The sequence below is a fragment of the Lolium perenne genome, chromosome 4 (genome assembly GCF_019359855.2).
Source record: "Lolium perenne isolate Kyuss_39 chromosome 4, Kyuss_2.0, whole genome shotgun sequence".
Taxonomy (NCBI): Eukaryota; Viridiplantae; Streptophyta; class Magnoliopsida; order Poales; family Poaceae; genus Lolium; species Lolium perenne.
The window spans coordinates 163,193,775-163,216,579 of NC_067247.2; the positions used below are offsets into that span (position 1 = coordinate 163,193,775).

At 44.0% G+C, this 22,805-nt stretch overlaps 3 long non-coding RNA genes across 3 annotated transcripts; 1 reads left to right on the top strand and 2 right to left on the bottom strand.

Moving 5' to 3' along the window:
* Positions 1 to 329: 329 nt before the first annotated feature.
* On the bottom strand, positions 330 to 6,278 carry LOC127294392 (uncharacterized). Its single transcript, XR_007846598.2, has 2 exons — positions 5,379 to 6,278; positions 330 to 746 (listed from the first exon to the last, which is right to left on the bottom strand). It is a non-coding gene; the product is annotated as an uncharacterized lncRNA (long non-coding RNA).
* On the top strand, positions 3,268 to 6,363 carry LOC139830548 (uncharacterized). The gene is made up of 2 exons (XR_011742990.1): positions 3,268 to 4,333; positions 6,203 to 6,363. It is a non-coding gene; the product is annotated as an uncharacterized lncRNA (long non-coding RNA).
* Positions 6,364 to 9,590: 3,227 nt separating this feature from the next.
* On the bottom strand, positions 9,591 to 15,540 carry LOC127294390 (uncharacterized). Its single transcript, XR_007846597.2, has 2 exons — positions 14,626 to 15,540; positions 9,591 to 9,998 (listed from the first exon to the last, which is right to left on the bottom strand). It is a non-coding gene; the product is annotated as an uncharacterized lncRNA (long non-coding RNA).
* Between the last annotated feature and the right edge of the window lie 7,265 nt (positions 15,541 to 22,805).

The window sequence follows — 22,805 nt, forward strand, 5'->3', positions numbered from 1 at the left end:
CCACGAACCATCCTCATGCCTCCGCCAGACGCTCCTCGCGCCAAGCCCTCCAGGGCCGCTCCTAACGCGCCGCCGCCCAAGACTTCCGGGGCCGCTTCTACCGCGCCGCCGCCCAAGCCTTCCAAGCTCATCAAGGGGAAGGCGACGGCCTCCAGCGCCCCTTCCGGCGGCCAGCAGCCCTTGGTGCTGCACGTCGCCAAGGCCGCCAAAGATGCTGCCACGAAGGCCACCGGCCTCCTTGGCCGCATCACAGAGTTCCAGCGCCAAGGCCGGGACCTGGGTGTGGTGACCCGGCATACCACTGCATGGTGTAGTATGCAAGTCTGATATAACACCAATGAAACACAGTTCCACTCGTATTATATCGCTCAGAGTGGTACAACAGAAACATATGCGGGTCCAAGGCATGTCTATAGAATTACAACATCGACTCTTTACAAAAGATCCACACAGCCTCCTACTTTACAATGAGGTAAAACTGCAAATAAACTCCAGAAGAACGACTCGTGATCTAAGCCTATCACGAACTCTATTTGTAGAGTATTTCACTAACTACAGAGGCTAAGAATAGACTCTAGCTAAATAGGAGCTAGGTTTAGGAAGCTAGTTCCCTTCTATGGCTAAACTAGGTTTTCTCCTTGTTGGATGTGGTATTTGACTCCTCTGACAGGTTCCTGTATCTTGAAGTAGTTGTTGACTCCTCGTTCTTCGAGTGCACTGTAGATCCTCCTTCGATGCCTCCATATCTAAGCAGGGGATTTAAGAGTGGGATGAGTACGAGCGTACTCAACAAGTTCATTATAGGAAAGAGGTGTTTAATGCACTAGCTACGGCATTAGACCAGAAAGTCTAATACCAATGCAAGTTTTCATAACCATTTCTTCAAAAGGTTGCTTTTATTCAGAAGAACTATGTCCGTCAGCCTTCACCGGTTTACTAGAACTTCATGGAGCTCCTTTCCGGCCGCGTTCGCAGTTCCATATCCCGGAACAGGGAGTGACAGGTCACGGTTCTTTACACTCTGCAGAGGTGTGTTGCTTTACCCATAAGAGATCTTAACCTTGGTGCCAACCGGGCGCGCAACCCGTTCACACTTCCTATGGTGTGAGGCCCGGTATAAGGTCTAGCCAATCATGTTCCTCCGCTACCTCGAACACCCACCCTTTGTTGCATACCCCGACCCTGGGTCCTCGTCGGTCCTCTTATACCACTTAAGGATGGACCCCGACCACGACAACAGTTTGGGACTCGTTAACCAAACTCCTTCGCCGGTAGCTGCAACCCATCATAGACCGCAATACCGTGGGGACTTTAGGCTTCCCCAGCCCACCGCTTGCACTTCGAGCGACAAGTGTCTACGGACTATGCCATGGGGACTTAAGGCTTCCCCAGCCCACCGCTTGCCCTGACAGATACAAGTGTCTACGGTAAAGCGCATCCGTTGATGAACGAGAGGTGGAAACACTTTTGACTACTCCGTCCCACTCCGGATCTTATGGTTAACACGGATATTACGGCACAAGAATCACTTGCGACATTTGTTGTTTAATCCTAGAAGGATATAAGCCCGTGCAATGGAACCTCCACCATATCAACACAATCCATGGTTCCATTGCCCACCACATAGTCATATTCATAGTTATGAAAGTAGTGGTTTTGATTTTTGTGCAATAGTGATAACCATAATACTTTGCAAGTAATTTGATAAAAATACTCAAATGACATGAGCAAGTGATGAACTTGCCTTTCTTGACTGCAAGATTATGCAGGCAAGGTCTTCGATACGCAATAACTCCAAATTCTGAAATAGCATCATCGTCCGGTAAGGACGATGTTTAAAAGATTGGCAAGAATGCAATAATGCATAAGAATGAGATGCAATCGCTCTAAGCGTGACCTAACCCCGATGATTTAGGATTAGTGAGTTGTAATGATTAGTTCAGGGTGTGTTGCACTTTTAGAGTGATTCACAAACAAGGTTCTTATTAGGGTTGAATACTTGGTATTATAAACATGTGCTGGAATATATCATACTAATAGCATTAATAGCACTCAACAATAAGATTTGGTGTAATCCTAACATGTAATGAGTAGTGGTTGGTTTTAGCCCTATATGTCATGGTTAATGATTGATTATCATATACTTTAAAAGAATAACTTTTGAAGAACATGTTCTTTGAGAAAGAACAAGTATAATAAATAGGTTGGGTTTCTATGGTTGACTATGGTTTCATGTAGTTGCTGGGGTAAGCATTAGATGGATCACAACCTAGTTGGATTCATCAGCTACTAGGCTTGAATTGTTGATTACTCTATATCTACTTCAAAAGGATAACTTTTGAAGAACATGTTACTTAAGTAGTAAGAAGCATTTCAATTAAGGCTTATGGGTTCTGGGGTTTTTTGCTCTGGAATTCACTAAGTAAGAAATAGTTAGTTCCTAAATAGGATGGTTCCTTTAGTACTTGTAGGGTTTAGTGGAGTATGGGTATGTAAGGTAAAATATTGGACATGGTTGCTATTAGAGTTCATCACAATGGTGTGATACTAAATATGGACAATTATGGATGATGGCCTTGTTAATAGGAACTAGGGTTTATGTTCAATTGATCCTACTTAATCATCTAGGTTTATGAATACATGAAATAGAAGCTTATTGGTGATAAGGCTTCTATTATCATATGAGAACATGGACGTGCATTTAAATTGTTCATTAAAATTCATGAAAGAGTTGGGACAAAATATTGTTAACTTACTTGGCATTTTTTTTTTAATCCAAAATATGAATTTTAACATGATTAAAAATGGTATTACAACAACAAGGGCTAAAGATTTATTAGGAATTAGAAATAACCTCATAATTTAACTTAATACTTAGTTATGACTTTTCCTTGATCTTAGGAGTTTAAAATAATCGATGAAATAATATACTAGAACTAAGATAAAATTCATTTATTGTTGTTTGGACTATTGGGTGTTTGTTTCTATTTTTACTTGTTAATAGGAATTTTAAAGTAACTAAAATTTATATTAGAAATCTTCATGCCTTTATTAAGCTAATTTGATTCCTTAAAGATTTAACATCAAATTGAGATTTGATTAAGGTTTACAACACTTTAGAAGAGAAAAAAAAAATTAGACTAGACACACAAGTACTCCAGTAGATTAATTATTTGGGCTGGATCTAATTATCCTTGTAGCACGTACACACTAAGAGACTAGTTAAACTGATTGGGCCACTAGCAGACACGTACGTACACAGTCGGGTGATACACGTACACAGGTACGAGTCCAACACAACCCGGCTCTAGCATCTCTCCGCCTCTCTCTGTTCTCGCTCGCGTCGCACGAGCCACTCATCCCTTTCGATTCCCCTATTTTGCCCACGCCGGTGCCGCCGCCGCCTACCGTCGTTCTGGCGGCTGCCAGCCGCGTCCGCCGCCGCTATTCGCCGGCGAGGCACCGCCTATTTCTACCCTTACAGTTGATTTGTTTCTCTCCCCCTCTTGTGGCCTCTCGCGGACGGCTCCGACCTTGCTGCTATATCGCCGCCGCTACTGTTCCGGTCAACTCCGCCCGTCCCTAGCGCCGCCATGCTGCGTTCCTCCTTCGAATCACCTCTCACCACTGGATCCTCACGGCCACGACGCCGGTTGCTAACACGCGCGCGCCCGCGACGATTCCAGCCCCGCCGTGCCGCCACTTTCTTCTGGTCGGTTCTGGCCACTTCTGGCGCCGGCTTGGTATGGATTTGCTCCGCCTCCTCATGCGCTTCAAAACCCTCTCTTCGATTTGATTTCCATGGCCCCAGTTGCTCGCCCACGACCCTGGAAACCCTAGTGGTGGCCGGTCGATTTGACCGCCGCCGGTCTCTTCGGGCGTTGCCGTTTGTCGGAGTGGCTCCGCCACTGACTTCTCCTTCAACAGCCACCGCCACGATGCCCCTAACTCCTCCACGCGTGCGGCCACGAAACCCTCGCTGCTACCGGTGGTGGTTCTGCTCGCTGCCGGCCGCTATCGGCGCTGCTACTTGCCGGCGCCGTGGCTCCGACGACCTTCTCCGCCTACCTCCGCCATCTCCTCACTGCCGTGCCGCCGCCACCAGCATTGACGCCGGCAGGACGGCATCCTCTGCAACCCCGGCGTCATCGACCCGTAGCTGTTGCGTTGATGTACTGGTTGTTGGGGATGGTTTGTGGTGCTGGGACTGGCGTGATGGAGCTGCTGCTGCTGCGACGCCTACATCTCCTTCGGCGTCGGTGGGACGGTGCTGCGACGCAACCCCGGCGCCGACTATTTCTTCTACTGCAATGCGAGCTATCTTTACAGCATTGTGAGCTCATTTCCTCTCTACTGTATCTATGGCAATGTGGTTGTGATGTCTTATGCTGCATCTTGACTTATTAAATAATCTAGCTGCTACTAGTGTTGTAGTGATGCTAACTACTAAGATCTAACTGATCGTGTCCTGGTGGTTTTGTGTGATGCTTACAGTTGCTACTATGTGTTACTACTAATTTGTAGCTGTCCTGGTTCATCTATTTGATGAACTGGATACATTGGTCTTGCTATTGCTAGCTAATCCAACACACTTTGTAGCACAAGTTTAGGATCAGTCGATGTATGGATAATTGGCCAGTGTGCAGCTAGGGCTCTAATGATCTATGCCTTATATCTATGTATTGCTGCCTCTATTTGATATCTGCATAAGTATCCCTGGCATGTGCAGCTGGTTGTGTTGCTTTTACTGATGAAAAGGTGTATTATTTACTTGATGGTTTGTGGGTGAGCATGTATGCATATTTATGATAGCTTTGCTGGAGATTCGAGATGGTCCATTAATGGTCTAAAATTTATGTGTGGAGCAGTGTTGATTGTTTAGCAATTCCATGATGGATTAACTATTGCTGCTACTTGGGTTACTTGGTTGGCCTGGGAATAATTCCTGGACCCCAAGTAAACCTTGGTAACATGTTGACAAATGATGGCTGCTTGAATATGATCTAGTTGCTGGTTAGCAACTAAGAAATGATTTTTGGAGATGTTGGATTCACTGGTGGATCTTGGTGTCCCCTTTTTCTAAATATAACTGATAAGAACGGATCTTATGCTGGATCTCTTGGTCCTGCCTATGATGCACAGGCTGAGGCATAATTTACTTGATAAGGATAGATACTATTTTTGCCTTACTTCCTTCTGTGATGAGCTTAGCATAGCATCACTATGCAAGATCTGAGAGGAAAAGATTCTTCCAGTCCTCCTAGATATAAATCTAGTTGAAGGATAGATGGATCAGATTGCTTTGCATATCACACTTCGATTTTTTTCCCGGGATGCAAATTAAGAACAGATGTTCCTGATCTTTAGTTGGTGTATACCTGCTAGACTGTGGAGTCTGATGGCTTGTTCTTCTGGAATCTGGTCCACCTATTCTTTGGGTCATTACCTTCTCCTAGCTTCTGGATTGGCTTCATGTTGTTGATCTTGGTTTCTTGCTGTTCTATAGCTATGCCAAAGTGTGGTGTGTGTGTTGCGGCTGAAAGTGTGAGATGTACTAGAAGAGCTGCTTGGTACAGCTGCTGTTATTCCTCTTATATACTACTGTTGGCGTTGGCTGTGGGAGTGACAACACACACTATGTGTGAGCTGCCTGTGTGCTTCTATCACTACTGTAGGTGAGCAAGTTGGCTTTGTTTGCCTCAGGTGCAAGGCACTACTGGTTTGTTCTTATCCCCTGTTAGCCTTTATTTTTGGCACTGCCAAGTGGAAATTACTCAGGTTGACTTAGGATCATGCTGACTCATCCATGTCAGACATGGTTCCTTTATATGCATTTGTGGGTTTGGTTTAAATAGGAACTTAACTAAGTTAGAGGGATTGATAATATATTTTGTTACCTAAGAGAAGTGGATCACATATTGTTGCCCTGATCCCCTTTTGATATGGATCAAATGGTGTCACTTGTCCCTGTTGCCTATTTTCTCATTGTTGCCTTATGATATAAAATGATCCAGAGTTGATACATGATCAACAAAGTTGCTATAGATTAAAATTGATCCCTCTAACAACAATTTAGATATTAGGACAAGTTCCTGATGTCTAGTAGTGAGTTCCAAGATTAAAATGCCTCATTTCATATGATGGCAACATTATAACCATAACCCAATACTTTCTTGTCTTGGTTTTGTTTCTCTTATTGCAGGAAAATGATAATAAAAAGATTGGGAGAGATTTGGAAGATGAAGATTTAGTTTAGGAATTCCTTTTTTTTTATTCCTTTGTAATTTTGTATTTCCTTCCTAACTTGTAAGTTACTGAATAATATTATTTGTAATGAATTTTAAATCATTTATTTATTTGGAACTACCAAGTGTAGTTACTTGTACATATTATATCTATATGCTTGTTTAGATTTCAAATTCCAATTCAAATTATTATTTGAACTTATGTCTGTCATATTTGAATTTGAATTCAAACTAATTCCCTTGAAAACCTAGTAAATTAATAAAGATCATGTCGAAATTTGTCACACTCACATCAATGACTAACTCAATTCCACCGATGCGAGAGAAACCTCGATCACTTTGATAGTTTTACACAAAAGCGCGAAAATTCACCGGATTTTCTATGCATGAATGCAATGCACACATCTGTTTCCTCTATTTTTGTAACCCCATTACCTGGGATATTACAGTCTCTACCCCTTAAACTAAACTTCGTCCTCGAAGTTTGAACTCTCTCACGTTTCCGAAGTGTGGTTCTGACTTGTGCAGGCTACGACTTTTCTCGGACTCCGTATTGATCTTACTGGATATAATTGAATATATCCCTTGTCCAGATTCTTCCTGAAATCCATTATGGTTTATCTCTAAACCATGGCTCCTTACTTCAATTCCATGATTTCTTTCAATATCATTTTCTTGTTTCCTTTCTCATTGAATATTCAATGATTGGGACTTCTTCTTGTCCTGACAGTCTTAATTGAGGACTAATTGGATAACATTCTCCTATTTGATAAAATAGGTCTTTGTTTTTCCCTTACTACCAAAACTGCAATATTGGTACTTGGTAAGGTACTTACTATGGAATTGGTCATGGTGGTTTATTCCTCTAAGAATGGATTAGACTCATTTAGTCCATTCAATCATGATTTATAGTTGATACCTATAACTATTTGGGGTTCTTTAGGTTCCATGAAGGAATCATTCTATTAGTCTATGGTTCTGGTATGGTAAAACTTCTTCGGTCTTTGGCCTTTTTCAAGCTTTGTTTGGTCTACGGTATTTCCTTCGTCCAACTTCATTAAACTTAGCTTACTTGAGCTTCCGTACTTCTGAGTAAATCTTACTCATTTTCTCAAGTTAAAGTCCACTTCTTACTTCCTCGAGGTATGAACCTCGGCTTCTGGTCTGACATCCTTCTGAAAGTAGTGTTCAACAATCTTATGAAAATAAGATCGAACTTCCTCTCAGTTCAGACCACCTGCTTCTATATAGCCTAAAGTATAGAGTCATTGTACATTCAACTCAATCTTTACTCTACCCCTTAGAGTTTTCTTATGTCTTCAACTCCTTTTCTTCCAACTATTGGACTTATGGTTAGAATATTGGTCTAGGTGTAGCTTATGGTTTATATTCTTCTAAGGTCTCGTGAAGAATCCTTGTGGTGTATCCACTCAATTATGGACATCCAATGTGAATCCTTCGACTAAATGATTATAGATCATAATTATTTGGCTAACAAAATTTTATTTGTTCACAACTTCTTGGTACAAATAATCCAATGGTGGACTATTTGATACCAATTGTGGCTATTGGTTATCTAAAAATGGATTCTATTATAGGTTCTGATCAAGTGGACGAGACATCTTCTACTCTATCTTCCAGTATTGATCCTATACCAACTGTGGTCTTCTGATACCAACTGTGGTCTTCTTATATCTGCTATGATTTCATATATCATTTACCTTCATTCAGGGTTTATTTTGCAAGAAAACCACTAGCTGACACTAGGAATATAGTATCCTAGGTGATTTCCCATGCATTCCCTCTTCCTTAATGACTATGGATCTGCTTGAGCTTCACCATAATCATCATATTTCTCACCTTCATGCTTCTTCTGTACTAAAGTACTCCTCTGTTGAGGTAAGCATGAGTTTCTGATTGTACTTCTTTCAGAGTATTGTGGTTACTTCCCACAACTTTACTTCATTTCTCCGATGAACCTTCATCTTGTCTTCGGAATCTTCCAGAAGTCGTCGCTTCCTCACACGAATACTATTACCCTCTAGATCTATAGCATCAAGTCAGAACTTGATATTGCAACATGCATTTGCATATCAAAGTCGAACTTAATGTATGGATCTAGTCAATCAATGAAAATCCAATAAAAATCCAAGAAGATTTAGCTTTGTGCTTATAATACACATCATCGTAAGCCTGAATATAATAGTTGAGTAAGACATCTCTAAACATCAGGCTCTGATGTGTAGTATATAACACCACATAAGATAGGTTTATATCGTGATACTTAGCACGAATATTTGGGATTCTACTATTTGTCTCAACCTTTACCTTAATTGCACAATTGCAATGAGATAAGCTTGAAACAAAGGGGTCTAGGATAGTTGAAGTTAACCTAATTTTCTTTGGAAGTACGAACTTAGCTTCCATTTTGGTTGAGGACTATTTCACATGGTATATCTGGGTTCTAACATTGCTACTCTTAACTCATAACAATTGGAATATTGCTCCGATACTTCAAAGTGTTTCTACCATAAACATATGGTCTTGATGTGCTTGGCACACTTCCCATTGTTTTGAAGCACAATTCTTACACTATTGTTTTGCACTTGGCTTCTTATTGTACTCCTCTTAATTAATTATGAGGTTCTAGTCCATCACATAATGATTCTCAGGTGAATCATATATGATTTCTATCTCTATCATGTAAGTAGGCATATTTTATTCCTATATCTCTTCCTTACCTCCCATGATTGACTCGTCATGGTTTATACTACCTCGTATAACTTATATTCATCCCTTACAACAGTTGTTTTACAAGTTTGGATAATTTACTTACCCATTACTTGTATTGGTTTACACCTTCTAATAGGATATTTTTCTTATACACCTATCTTCATTATTTGGTATTACTCTTATTACACATCTAAACAATTCTTACTTAACCATCACATGTGTTGGTACACATCTTCCAATAGGATATCTTCCTTATGGTTGTATCCTCTCTTTGGACTACCATGTATTGTATACCAACTGTGATCTACTCCTCTATTGTTTTAAGGACTTATTGATGTACTACATGTTTTGGATTAGCTAACGAACTTCACTTAGGAAGGATAGGTAGGAAATGTTGACTCAAGTGTGTCAGGATTATTCTCATGTGAATATCCATCTCAAGTCATAAGAACTGTTTGGTTTAACTAAGACAACTTCCTATAGACACTACCAATCCTATAGGTCTCCTTTAAAAGGTTTTAATCCTAAGGTCAAAGCATTTGCTCTGATACCAACTGTGGTGACCCGGCATACCACTGCATGGTGTAGTATGCAAGTCTGATATAACACCAATGAAACACAGTTCCACTCGTATTATATCGCTCAGAGTGGTACAACAGAAACATATGCGGGTCCAAGGCATGTCTATAGAATTACAACATCGACTCTTTACAAAAGATCCACACAGCCTCCTACTTTACAATGAGGTAAAACTGCAAATAAACTCCAGAAGAATGACTCGTGATCTAAGCCTATCACGAACTCTATTTGTAGAGTATTTCACTAACTACAGAGGCTAAGAATAGACTCTAGCTAAATAGGAGCTAGGTTTAGGAAGCTAGTTCCCTTCTATGGCTAAACTAGGTTTTCTCCTTGTTGGATGTGGTATTTGACTCCTCTGACAGGTTCCTGTATCTTGAAGTAGTTGTTGACTCCTCGTTCTTCGAGTGCACTGTAGATCCTCCTTCGATGCCTCCATATCTAAGCAGGGGATTTAAGAGTGGGATGAGTACGAGCGTACTCAACAAGTTCATTATAGGAAAGAGGTGTTTAATGCACTAGCTACGGCATTAGACCAGAAAGTCTAATACCAATGCAAGTTTTCATAACCATTTCTTCAAAAGGTTGCTTTTATTCAGAAGAACTATGTCCGTCGGCCTTCACCGGTTTACTAGAACTTCATGGAGCTCCTTTCCCGCGTTCAGCGATTCCATATCCCGGAACAGGGAGTGACAGGGCACGGTTCTTTACACTCGGCCGAGGTGTGTTGCTTTACCCATAAGAGATCTTAACCTTGGTGCCAACCGGGCGCGCAACCCGTCCACACTTCCTATGGTGTGAGGCCCGGTATAAGGTCTAGCCAATCATGTTCCTCCGCTACCTCGAACACCCACCCTTTGTTGCATACCCCGACCCTGGGTCCTCGTCGGTCCTCTTATACCACTTAAGGATGGACCCCGACCACGACAACAGTTTGGGACTCGTTAACCAAACTCCTTCGCCGGTAGCTGCAACCCATCATAGACCGCAATACCGTGGGGACTTTAGGCTTCCCCAGCCCACCGCTTGCACTTCGAGCGACAAGTGTCTACGGACTATGCCGTGGGGACTTAAGGCTTCCTCAGCCCACCGCTTGCCCTGACAGATACAAGTGTCTACGGTAAAGCGCATCCGTTGATGAACGAGAGGTGGAAACACTTTTGACTACTCCGTCCCACTCCGGATCTTATGGTTAACACGGATATTACGGCACAAGAATCACTGGCGACATTTGTTGTTTAATCCTAGATGGATATAAGCCCGTGCAATGGAACCTCCACCATATCAACACAATCCATGGTTCCATTGCCCACCACATAGTCATATTCATAGTTATGAAAGTAGTGGTTTTGATTTTTGTGCAATAGTGATAACCATAATACTTTGCAAGTAATTTGATAAAAATACTCAAATGACATGAGCAAGTGATGAACTTGCCTTTCTTGACTGCAAGATTATGCAGGCAAGGTCTTCGATACGCAATAACTCCAAATTCTGAAATAGCATCATCGTCCGGTAAGGACGATGTTTAAAAGATTGGCAAGAATGCAATAATGCATAAGAATGAGATGCAATCGCTCTAAGCGTGACCTAACCCCGATGATTTAGGATTAGTGAGTTGTAATGATTAGTTCAGGGTGTGTTGCACTTTTAGAGTGATTCACAAACAAGGTTCTTATTAGGGTTGAATACTTGGTATTATAAACATGTGCTGGAATATATCATACTAATAGCATTAATAGCACTCAACAATAAGATTTGGTGTAATCCTAACATGTAATGAGTAGTGGTTGGTTTTAGCCCTATATGTCATGGTTAATGATTGATTATCATATACTTTAAAAGAATAACTTTTGAAGAACATGTTCTTTGAGAAAGAACAAGTATAATAAATAGGTTGGGTTTCTATGGTTGACTATGGTTTCATGTAGTTGCTGGGGTAAGCATTAGATGGATCACAACCTAGTTGGATTCATCAGCTACTAGGCTTGAATTGTTGATTACTCTATATCTACTTCAAAAGGATAACTTTTGAAGAACATGTTACTTAAGTAGTAAGAAGCATTTCAATTAAGGCTTATGGGTTCTGGGGTTTTTTGCTCTGGAATTCACTAAGTAAGAAATAGTTAGTTCCTAAATAGGATGGTTCCTTTAGTACTTGTAGGGTTTAGTGGAGTATGGGTATGTAAGGTAAAATATTGGACATGGTTGCTATTAGAGTTCATCACAATGGTGTGATACTAAATATGGACAATTATGGATGATGGCCTTGTTAATAGGAACTAGGGTTTATGTTCAATTGATCCTACTTAATCATCTAGGTTTATGAATACATGAAATAGAAGCTTATTGGTGATAAGGCTTCTATTATCATATGAGAACATGGACGTGCATTTAAATTGTTCATTAAAATTCATGAAAGAGTTGGGACAAAATATTGTTAACTTACTTGGCATTTTTTTTTTAATCCAAAATATGAATTTTAACATGATTAAAAATGGTATTACAACAACAAGGGCTAAAGATTTATTAGGAATTAGAAATAACCTCATAATTTAACTTAATACTTAGTTATGACTTTTCCTTGATCTTAGGAGTTTAAAATAATCGATGAAATAATATACTAGAACTAAGATAAAATTCATTTATTGTTGTTTGGACTATTGGGTGTTTGTTTCTATTTTTACTTGTTAATAGGAATTTTAAAGTAACTAAAATTTATATTAGAAATCTTCATGCCTTTATTAAGCTAATTTGATTCCTTAAAGATTTAACATCAAATTGAGATTTGATTAAGGTTTACAACACTTTAGAAGAGAAAAAAAAAATTAGACTAGACACACAAGTACTCCAGTAGATTAATTATTTGGGCTGGATCTAATTATCCTTGTAGCACGTACACACTAAGAGACTAGTTAAACTGATTGGGCCACTAGCAGACACGTACGTACACAGTCGGGTGATACATGTACACAGGTACGAGTCCAACACAACCCGGCTCTAGCATCTCTCCGCCTCTCTCTGTTCTCGCTCGCGTCGCACGAGCCACTCATCCCTTTCGATTCCCCTATTTTGCCCACGCCGGTGCCGCCGCCGCCTACCGTCGTTCTGGCGGCTGCCAGCCGCGTCCGCCGCCGCTATTCGCCGGCGAGGCACCGCCTATTTCTACCCTTACAGTTGATTTGTTTCTCTCCCCCTCTTGTGGCCTCTCGCGGACGGCTCCGACCTTGCTGCTATATCGCCGCCGCTACTGTTCCGGTCAACTCCGCCCATCCCTAGCGCCGCCATGCTGCGTTCCTCCTTCGAATCACCTCTCACCACTGGATCCTCACGGCCACGACGCCGGTTGCTAACACGCGCGCGCCCGCGACGATTCCAGCCCCGCCGTGCCGCCACTTTCTTCTGGTCGGTTCTGGCCACTTCTGGCGCCGGCTTGGTATGGATTTGCTCCGCCTCCTCATGCACTTCAAAACCCTCTCTTCGATTTGATTTCCATGGCCCCAGTTGCTCGCCCACGACCCTGGAAACCCTAGTGGTGGCCGGTCGATTTGACCGCCACCGGTCTCTTCGGGCGTTGCCGTTTGTCGGAGTGGCTCCGCCACTGACTTCTCCTTCAACAGCCACCGCCACGATGCCCCTAACTCCTCCACGCGTGCGGCCACGAAACCCTCGCTGCTACCGGTGGTGGTTCTGCTCGCTGCCGGCCGCTATCGGCGCTGCTACTTGCCGGCGCCGTGGCTCCGACGACCTTCTCCGCCTACCTCCGCCATCTCCTCACTGCCGTGCCGCCGCCACCAGCATTGACGCCGGCAGGACGGCATCCTCTGCAACCCCGGCGTCATCGACCCGTAGCTGTTGCGTTGATGTACTGGTTGTTGGGGATGGTTTGTGGTGCTGGGACTGGCGTGATGGAGCTGCTGCTGCGACGCCTACATCTCCTTCGGCGTCGGCGGGACGGTGCTGCGACGCAACCCCGGCGCCGACTATTTCTTCTACTGCAATGCGAGCTATCTTTACAGCATTGTGAGCTCATTTCCTCTCTACTGTATCTATGGCAATGTGGTTGTGATGTCTTATGCTGCATCTTGACTTATTAAATAATCTAGCTGCTACTAGTGTTGTAGTGATGCTAACTACTAAGATCTAACTGATCGTGTCCTGGTGGTTTTGTGTGATGCTTACAGTTGCTACTATGTGTTACTACTAATTTGTAGCTGTCCTGGTTCATCTATTTGATGAACTGGATACATTGGTCTTGCTATTGCTAGCTAATCCAACACACTTTGTAGCACAAGTTTAGGATCAGTCGATGTATGGATAATTGGCCAGTGTGCAGCTAGGGCTCTAATGATCTATGCCTTATATCTATGTATTGCTGCCTCTATTTGATATCTGCATAAGTATCCCTGGCATGTGCAGCTGGTTGTGTTGCTTTTACTGATGAAAAGGTGTATTATTTACTTGATGGTTTGTGGGTGAGCATGTATGCATATTTATGATAGCTTTGCTGGAGATTCGAGATGGTCCATTAATGGTCTGAAATTTATGTGTGGAGCAGTGTTGATTGTTTAGCAATTCCATGATGGATTAACTATTGCTGCTACTTGGGTTACTTGGTTGGCCTGGGAATAATTCCTGGACCCCAAGTAAACCTTGGTAACATGTTGACAAATGATGGCTGCTTGAATATGATCTAGTTGCTGTTTAGCAACTAAGAAATGATTTTTGGAGATGTTGGATTCACTGGTGGATCTTGGTGTCCCCTTTTTCTAAATATAACTGATAAGAACGGATCTTATGCTGGATCTCTTGGTCCTGCCTATGATGCACAGGCTGAGGCATAATTTACTTGATAAGGATAGATACTATTTTTGCCTTACTTCCTTCTGTGATGAGCTTAGCATAGCATCACTATGCAAGATCTGAGAGGAAAAGATTCTTCCAGTCCTCCTAGATATAAATCTAGTTGAAGGATAGATGGATCAGATTGCTTTGCATATCACACTTCGATTTTTTTCCCGGGATGCAAATTAAGAACAGATGTTCCTGATCTTTAGTTGGTGTATACCTGCTAGACTGTGGAGTCTGATGGCTTGTTCTTCTGGAATCTGGTCCACCTATTCTTTGGGTCATTACCTTCTCCTAGCTTCTGGATTGGCTTCATGTTGTTGATCTTGGTTTCTTGCTGTTCTATAGCTATGCCAAAGTGTGGTGTGTGTGTTGCGGCTGAAAGTGTGAGATGTACTAGAAGAGCTGCTTGGTACAGCTGCTGTTATTCCTCTTATATACTACTGTTGGCGTTGGCTGTGGGAGTGACAACACACACTATGTGTGAGCTGCCTGTGTGCTTCTATCACTACTGTAGGTGAGCAAGTTGGCTTTGTTTGCCTCAGGTGCAAGGCACTACTGGTTTGTTCTTATCCCCTGTTAGCCTTTATTTTTGGCACTGCCAAGTGGAAATTACTCAGGTTGACTTAGGATCATGCTGACTCATCCATGTCAGACATGGTTCCTTTATATGCATTTGTGGGTTTGGTTTAAATAGGAACTTAACTAAGTTAGAGGGATTGATAATATATTTTGTTACCTAAGAGAAGTGGATCACATATTGTTGCCCTGATCCCCTTTTGATATGGATCAAATGGTGTCACTTGTCCCTGTTGCCTATTTTCTCATTGTTGCCTTATGATATAAAATGATCCAGAGTTGATACATGATCAACAAAGTTGCTATAGATTAAAATTGATCCCTCTAACAACAATTTAGATATTAGGACAAGTTCCTGATGTCTAGTAGTGAGTTCCAAGATTAAAATGCCTCATTTCATATGATGGCAACATTATAACCATAACCCAATACTTTCTTGTCTTGGTTTTGTTTCTCTTATTGCAGGAAAATGATAATAAAAAGATTGGGAGAGATTTGGAAGATGAAGATTTAGTTTAGGAATTCCTTTTTTTTTATTCCTTTGTAATTTTGTATTTCCTTCCTAACTTGTAAGTTACTGAATAATATTATTTGTAATGAATTTTAAATCATTTATTTATTTGGAACTATCAAGTGTAGTTACTTGTACATATTATATCTATATGCTTGTTTAGATTTCAAATTCCAATTCAAATTATTATTTGAACTTATGTCTGTCATATTTGAATTTGAATTCAAACTAATTCCCTTGAAAACCTAGTAAATTAATAAAGATCATGTCGAAATTTGTCACACTCACATCAATGACTAACTCAATTCCACCGATGCGAGAGAAACCTCGATCACTTTGATAGTTTTACACAAAAGCGCGAAAATTCACCGGATTTTCTATGCATGAATGCAATGCACACATCTGTTTCCTCTATTTTTGTAACCCCATTACCTGGGATATTACACTGGGGCACCTTCTGCCCTATGCCCAAAAGTGCAACGCCGCGGACATGACTCCGGCGACCCGCGGAATGGGCAAGGACAGGCTGCCGGCACCTGACCCTGTCGGGGACCGGTCTTCCGAGGAGCACTTTATGCGGCTTCGCAGCGCCGTAAAAGAGCTCGACAGCGCGTGGTACGATTCCACGAACAATCTGATGGTACGTTCTACTAAATTTTTTCAATCTTTACCGGTTTCTTCGTTTCCGGCTTTGTTCTATCTCTTCTTTAGTTTCATGCCGGTTTCTCTCTTGTCTATCTTCCCAGTCCCCGAGTTTTGTGGTGAGAGCGCAGCTCTTAGCGCAAAACTTAACTTAAAAACTTAGCGTGAAACCGGCAGATCGCCGATCCCGAGTTTCGGGTCAAACACCTTTTCTTTAACGCACAACTTATCTCGAAATGCGCAAAACCGCCTTTGCCGATCCCGAGATTCGGGTAAAGAACTTTGTTCTAAGCGCAAAACTGAACTTACTTCTTTTTTCTTGAACAGCTCACGGCTGACGCTCGGAAGGCCCTCTTCGAGGAGCTTCTATGGGAGCATCGGGAGCTCGCTGAGGCACATGATAAGTGCCAAGGTAAGTTTTGTTCTACCGGCATCTTTGTTACCGGAAACCTTTTTTCCTCCTAACATTTACAATTTCTGTTTAACAGTGATCCCGGAAGCTTCCATCGATGCTCTCAAGGAGCAGCTCGCCGCCGCCCAACGTACGATTTTCTTCTTTCCCCTGTTACTCTGTCTCCTCTTCATTTTTATTAGCGTAACCTTGTTAACACTCTCTTTTCCGGTTACAGGGGAGAATGACCAGCTCATCCGGCAGCACCAGGAGGAGCTAAACGCCCACAAGACCAGCTACCAGGAGCTCAAGTCCCAGCTTATTCAGCTGGGGCTTGACCATGCCAAGGCCCTCAAAGCCGCTGAAGTGAACGCAGCGGCCAAGTTGGACGAGGCTCTGGAGGATGCCTGCAATGCCACTGTGGTATTGTGGGCTGAGCTGGAGGAGATGGCCAAGGCCCGGAAGGGTGCTGAGGAGAAGGCCGCGCGGCTGGAGGAGGAGCATAAGGAATGCAACCAGTTGATCCTGCAAATCGACACACTCGCCTACCGTGAGTTCTTTTCTTTTACATATTTTGACTACTGCATACGAGCCTTTTTTCCTCCGACCCCATTTTCTTTTCGTTATCTTCCCTTCCGGTCTCTTTTTCTTCCGGATTCTTTTCTTTCCGGTCTCTTTTTCTTCCGGATTCTTTTCCTTAACCTTTTTCTTTCTTCGCACATGCCTCTTTCCGGACTCGCAGAAGTACGCTGTCAAGAAGGTCGACGCGCGCCGCAAGGACCAAGGCCGAGCGGATCTTACCGTGCCATGGACGCCCAACGACCATCTGGTCGCGCTTAACGCGCGGGTGTCCCACATGCGCGCCATAGACCGCAATCTATCGGACATCCCTGATGTAGCTACCCAGCTCTTCAGGACTTTATGGCCTGGCGAGGAAGTGCCGGATACCTTCTCCCTTATCAGCGATCGTCTCAAGGGCGCCGGCAGGAGGATCCGCGAGTGGCAGTGCTCTGCTGCCCGCGCTGGAGCGGACTCCGCCCTCCGCGTCGCTTGCTCCTGGTACCCGGAGCTTGACCTGGACGCCCTTACCGGTGTGCGCGAAGACGCAGAAACCGATTTGGACCCGATCCTCACCGCTAAGCGGCAGGATCGCGCGTATCATATTGCGGAGTACGCCGACATGCGCACCTTCATCCCTCCACCTCCTGATGTCAAGGACTATCTCGACGAGGAGGAGGATGAAGCCGAAGAAGAGCTCCTGGACGACGCTGATGCTGGCGATGCTCCTCCGGAAGCCCCTACTGCGTGATGATTCTCTGTGAAATGTTTGCCTGCTATGTCTGTTGGTCCTGCTTGCTTTAAGACAATGTTTGTTAAATTCTACCCCGGTATGCCGGGGTCTATGATGTAAAACTTTAAATCTGCTTTTGGTTGTGGTACAACATTTTATGCCGGTAAGTTATACCGGTAGCTAAGTATTTCTAAGTTTGCCTTAGCATATTTGCTTTCGGTTCTGCTTTTATCCTGCACTGCAAAGATTTCCTAATTGTTTCCGCATCCAATTTGATGCATACTTGGTTCTTTTGCCTTGGCTCTGCCTGCCTTCTCTGGGCGTTCTTTGGCGTATGAGCACAAGGTTCTTTCACCAAACAAGCATCTTCTTGAACTTAGAAATAACTTTGAAATTTTGCAAAAAACCGGTTTAACCGGGGTTAGTTAAATTTTCCGGATTGTTCTTTCCTGCTCTCCCTCTTCGCAGTTCATGTGCTTATCTCCTACCGGTTTATCTTGCTTGCCATGAAGCCGGTTTGCGGACAGCAGAGTCGAAGACTCCGGTAGGATTTAGCACACTACTAAACCGGAAAGAAAAAACATTCAATAAGCAACCGGTAAACTGAAAAAATAAACAAGTTACATGTAACCTTATAGGGGTAGTCCCCGAGATTCATTCAAGGTTCCGGCATCTTTTATTCATAGCATGTAAGGTACAAAAAGGAACTTCTTACACCACCACTTCAAGAGTAGAAAGGACGCAACAGAGCTACGTTCCATGGACGTTTGCTCTCCTCTCCGGACCTGTCCGCCTTTCCTTTCTTCCACTCCTGCGCATCGATTAAGTAGTATGCATCATTGTGAAGCACCTTGCTTACAATGAAGGGACCTTCCCATGGCGGCAAGAGCTTATGCCGGCCTTCAGTGCGCTGCACTAGGCGAAGCACAAGATCTCCTTCCCGGAAAACTCTCGGGTTAACCTTCCCGTTATGATAGCGTCTTAGGTTTCTTTGGTAAATGGCTGTTCTTGCCAAAGCCAGCTCTCTTGCTTCTTCTAGCAAGTCCACATCGTTTTCTCTGGCCTCTTTGACCTCTTGCTCAGTATAGAGCTGTACCCTTGGTGAATCATGAATGATGTCGGTTGGTATGACCGCTTCTGCTCCATAAACCATGAAGAAGGGAGTGTATCCGGTAGACCGGTTTGGAGTCGTTCTTATACTCCACAGAATCGATGGTAGCTCATCGAGCCAACATCCCGGTGACTTCTCCACTGCATCAATGAGTCTAGGTTTGATACCGGAAAGCACCAAAGCATTCATTCTTTCCACCTGGCCATTGCCTTGTGGGTGTGCCACTGAGCACAAATCCAACCGGATGTTGTTGTCCTCACAGAACCTTTTGAACTCACCTTGAGCAAAATTGGTTCCATTATCGTTGATGATCTTTGTGCGGGTATCCATACCGCAAAATGACATCTTTTAGGAATGTCACCGCTGTATGCCCATCACACTTTGCGATAGGTTTTACTTCTAGCCATTTGGTGAACTTATCCACCATGACCAAGATGTGAGTCATGCTGCTTCTTGCAGTTTTGAATGGTCCAACCATGTCAAGGCACCAAACGGCGAATGGCCATGTTAATGGTATTGTCTTTAAACCGGATCTTTGGGGTATGATTTTGCTTGGCGTACCTGCGGCAGCCGTTGCATTTTCTTACCAAATCCTCGGCGTTCTCCAAAGCAGTGGGCCAATAAAACCCATGCCGGAATACTTTTGCTACTAGCGCCCTTGATGAAGCATGGTGCCCACATTCTCCTTGGTGAATTTCCTCAAGCATTTCTTTCCCTTCCTCCGGTTCCACACATCTTTGAAGGACACCGGTAACGCTTCTCTTGTACACCTCACCGTTGATGAATGTGTAAGCTTTGGACCTTCTTTGTATCCTCCTTGACTCATTTCGTCAGTAGGCAAGGTGCCGTTGATCAGGAATTCCTTAATAGGTTTAACCCATGACGGTATCTCTCGAACCAGAAATACTTGGTGCATCTATCTCCATGCTATCTACCAGCATCATTTCTTCCGGTATGGGTACAACGGTCCCCGAGCTTGCGGAACAGGTCCCCGAGCTTGCCGGAGCAGTCCCCGGGTTCCCTTCATCGATATCCATGGGTACTACATGTGACTCCGGTACAAAAATTGATTCCGATTCCGGGCTTGGTTTGATCGATGGTACTCTTAAATGAGCTAAAGCTATTCCGGGAGGAATTTCTTGCCTAGATGAGCCCAGCTTGGACAAAGCATCCGCGGCTTCATTTTCCGCGTGGCACATGGTGAAACTCACAACCTTCGAAGAATCCGGCAATCTTTTGCATGTGAAACCGGTACGAGGCCATGTTGGCATCTTTTGCATCCCAATCTCCGGAACACTGCTGTACCACAAGGTCTGAATCTCCATAGCAAATGATCTGGTGTGCACCGATTTCTTTTGCGACCTTAAGCCCATGGATCAAAGCTTCATATTCAGCGACATTATTCGATGCCCTGAAATGCACTTGCAAAACATACCGGAGGTGGTCTCCTTTTGGTGAGGTGAGTACCACACCGGCACCTAGACCCTCTTTGAGCTTGGATCCATCAAAGTGCATTTTCCAAGATTTCTATCCTCTGATCCGGCGGTTTGTATTGCATCTCCGCCCAATCAACAAGGAAATCAGCCAAAGCCTGTGATTTTATGGCATCTCTCCTTTCATATACCGGCACGTACGGTGATATCTGGATTGCCCATTTTGCAATCCTTCCGCTAGCATCCTTGTTGCACATTATATCGGAAATTGGTGCTTCACTCACCACTTTCATAGGATGTTCCTCAAAGTAGTGCTTGAGTTTTGTGGCGGCCATGTACACGCCATAAGTCATTTTTTGGAAGTGAGGGTAGTTTTGTTTTGAGAGGGAGAGCACCTCGCTCAGGTAGTATACCGGCCTTTGGACGGTTTTTCCTTCCTCTTCTCTTTCAACTACAACCACTACACTCACCACCCGGTTTGTTGCCGCTATGTATAACAGCATAGGCTCTCTCTCTAGAGGTGAAGCCAGTATAGGTGCTGTGGCTAGCATTGTTTTTAGCTCTTTAAACGCTGCGTCTGCCTGAGGGGTCCAGACGAACGTGTCAGATTTTTTCATGAGAGCATAGAGTGGTAGAGCTTTTTCTCCCAACCTGCTTACGAATCGGCTTAGCGATGCCAAGCTTCCGGTAAACTTTTGCACATCCTTTAACTCTCGAGGGATAGCCATTCTTTCAATTGCCCGGATTTTTACCGGATTGACTTCTATGCCCCGGCTTGACACCAGGAAACCGAGCAGCTTGCCGGCAGGGACACCAAAGGTGCATTTTGCCGGATTGAGTTTCATCCGGAACCGTCTTAGGTTATCGAATGTTTGCCGGATGTCATCGATTAAGGTGTTCTTTACCTTAGTTTTTATCACAATGTCGTCTACATAGACTTGCACATTCTTTCCGATTTGATCAAACAAGCATTTTTGCATACAGCGCTGGTACGTTGCACCAGCGTTGCGCAAACCAAAAGGCATAATGACATAGCAATAAGCCCCGTGCGGGGTAATGAACGCAGTTTTTAGTTGATCTTCCTTTTTCAAGGGAATCTGGTGGAAACCGGAATACGCGTCCAGGAAGGACAACAACTCACACCCAGCAGTTGAATCAATCACTTGATCGATTCGCGGCAAAGGAAAAGGATCTCTTGGGCAAGCCTTGTTTAGGTTGGTGTAGTCGATGCACATGCGCCACACCTTCGGAGCTTTTGCCTCCAGGTTCTCATCTTTCTTCTTTTCAACCATTACCGGATTGGCCAGCCACTCTGTGTGCGTGACCTCCACAATGAATCCGGCAACAAGCAGTTTGGTTACCTCTTCTCCTATGATCTTTCTTCTATCTTCAGCGAACCGGCGCAGTGGTTGCCGCACCGGCTTGGCATCTTTCCGGACGTTTAAGGAGTGCTCAGCCAGCTCCCTCGGAACACCTACCAAATCATCAGTTGACCAGGCAAAGATATTCCGATTCTCACGGAGGAAGCTGATGAGCGTGCTTTCCTATGCTTGATCAAGCCCGGCACCGATACGAACGGTGCGCTCTGGGTAAGCCGGATCCAGCACGATGTCCTTTGTTTCATTTGTTGGCTTGAATGCCGGTGAGCCCATGTTTTCACTCATTGCCGCTAAGCTCAATTGTGAGGATCCGAGCCCCGCAACAACCTGTTTGCATTCTTTTCTTTTCCTCCGCGATCACCAGCGATTCCGCTTAGGTTCGATCCGGCAGATGCGATTTCAGTGAGACCTTATAGTTTCCCACCACAATCAGCGGTCCACGAGGTGCCGGCATCTTCATCTTGAGGTAAGCCGTATGAGTTGTGGCCATGAAGGCTGCCAACGCCGGTCTTCCCAGCAATGCATGGTAGGGACTGTCTAGATCCACCACCTCAAACTCAACATTTTCAACCCGGCAATTGTCACGTCCTCCAAATGCCACGTCCACCCGAACTTTTCCTATCGGGGCACAGGACAAGCCAGGAACGATCCCGTGGAACGTTGTGCGCGTTGGCTGAAGCATGTTTTCTGTTATGCCCAACGTACGCATGGTGTGCTTGTACATGATGTTTATGCTGCTGCCATTATCGATCAGCACCTTGCTGAATTTTACTCGAGCTTGCGGCCCCTTCATGATTGGGTCCACAACAAGAGCATATCCACCCGGATTCGGCATGATCTTAGGGTGATCCTTGAATGACCAGGTAATTTCCTGATTGGACCACATCATGTACTTGGGGACTGCCGGCATCACAGCATTGACCTCGATGGAGCGGCGGTGCACACTTTGCCTGTCTGTTGGCTCAGTGACAAAGACAACACAGCACATATGCGGGTCTTCGTAAACATTCCGGCCTAAAGGTGCCGGTGGAGGTGGTTGATCATCTTGCTCCACCCGGTTAAC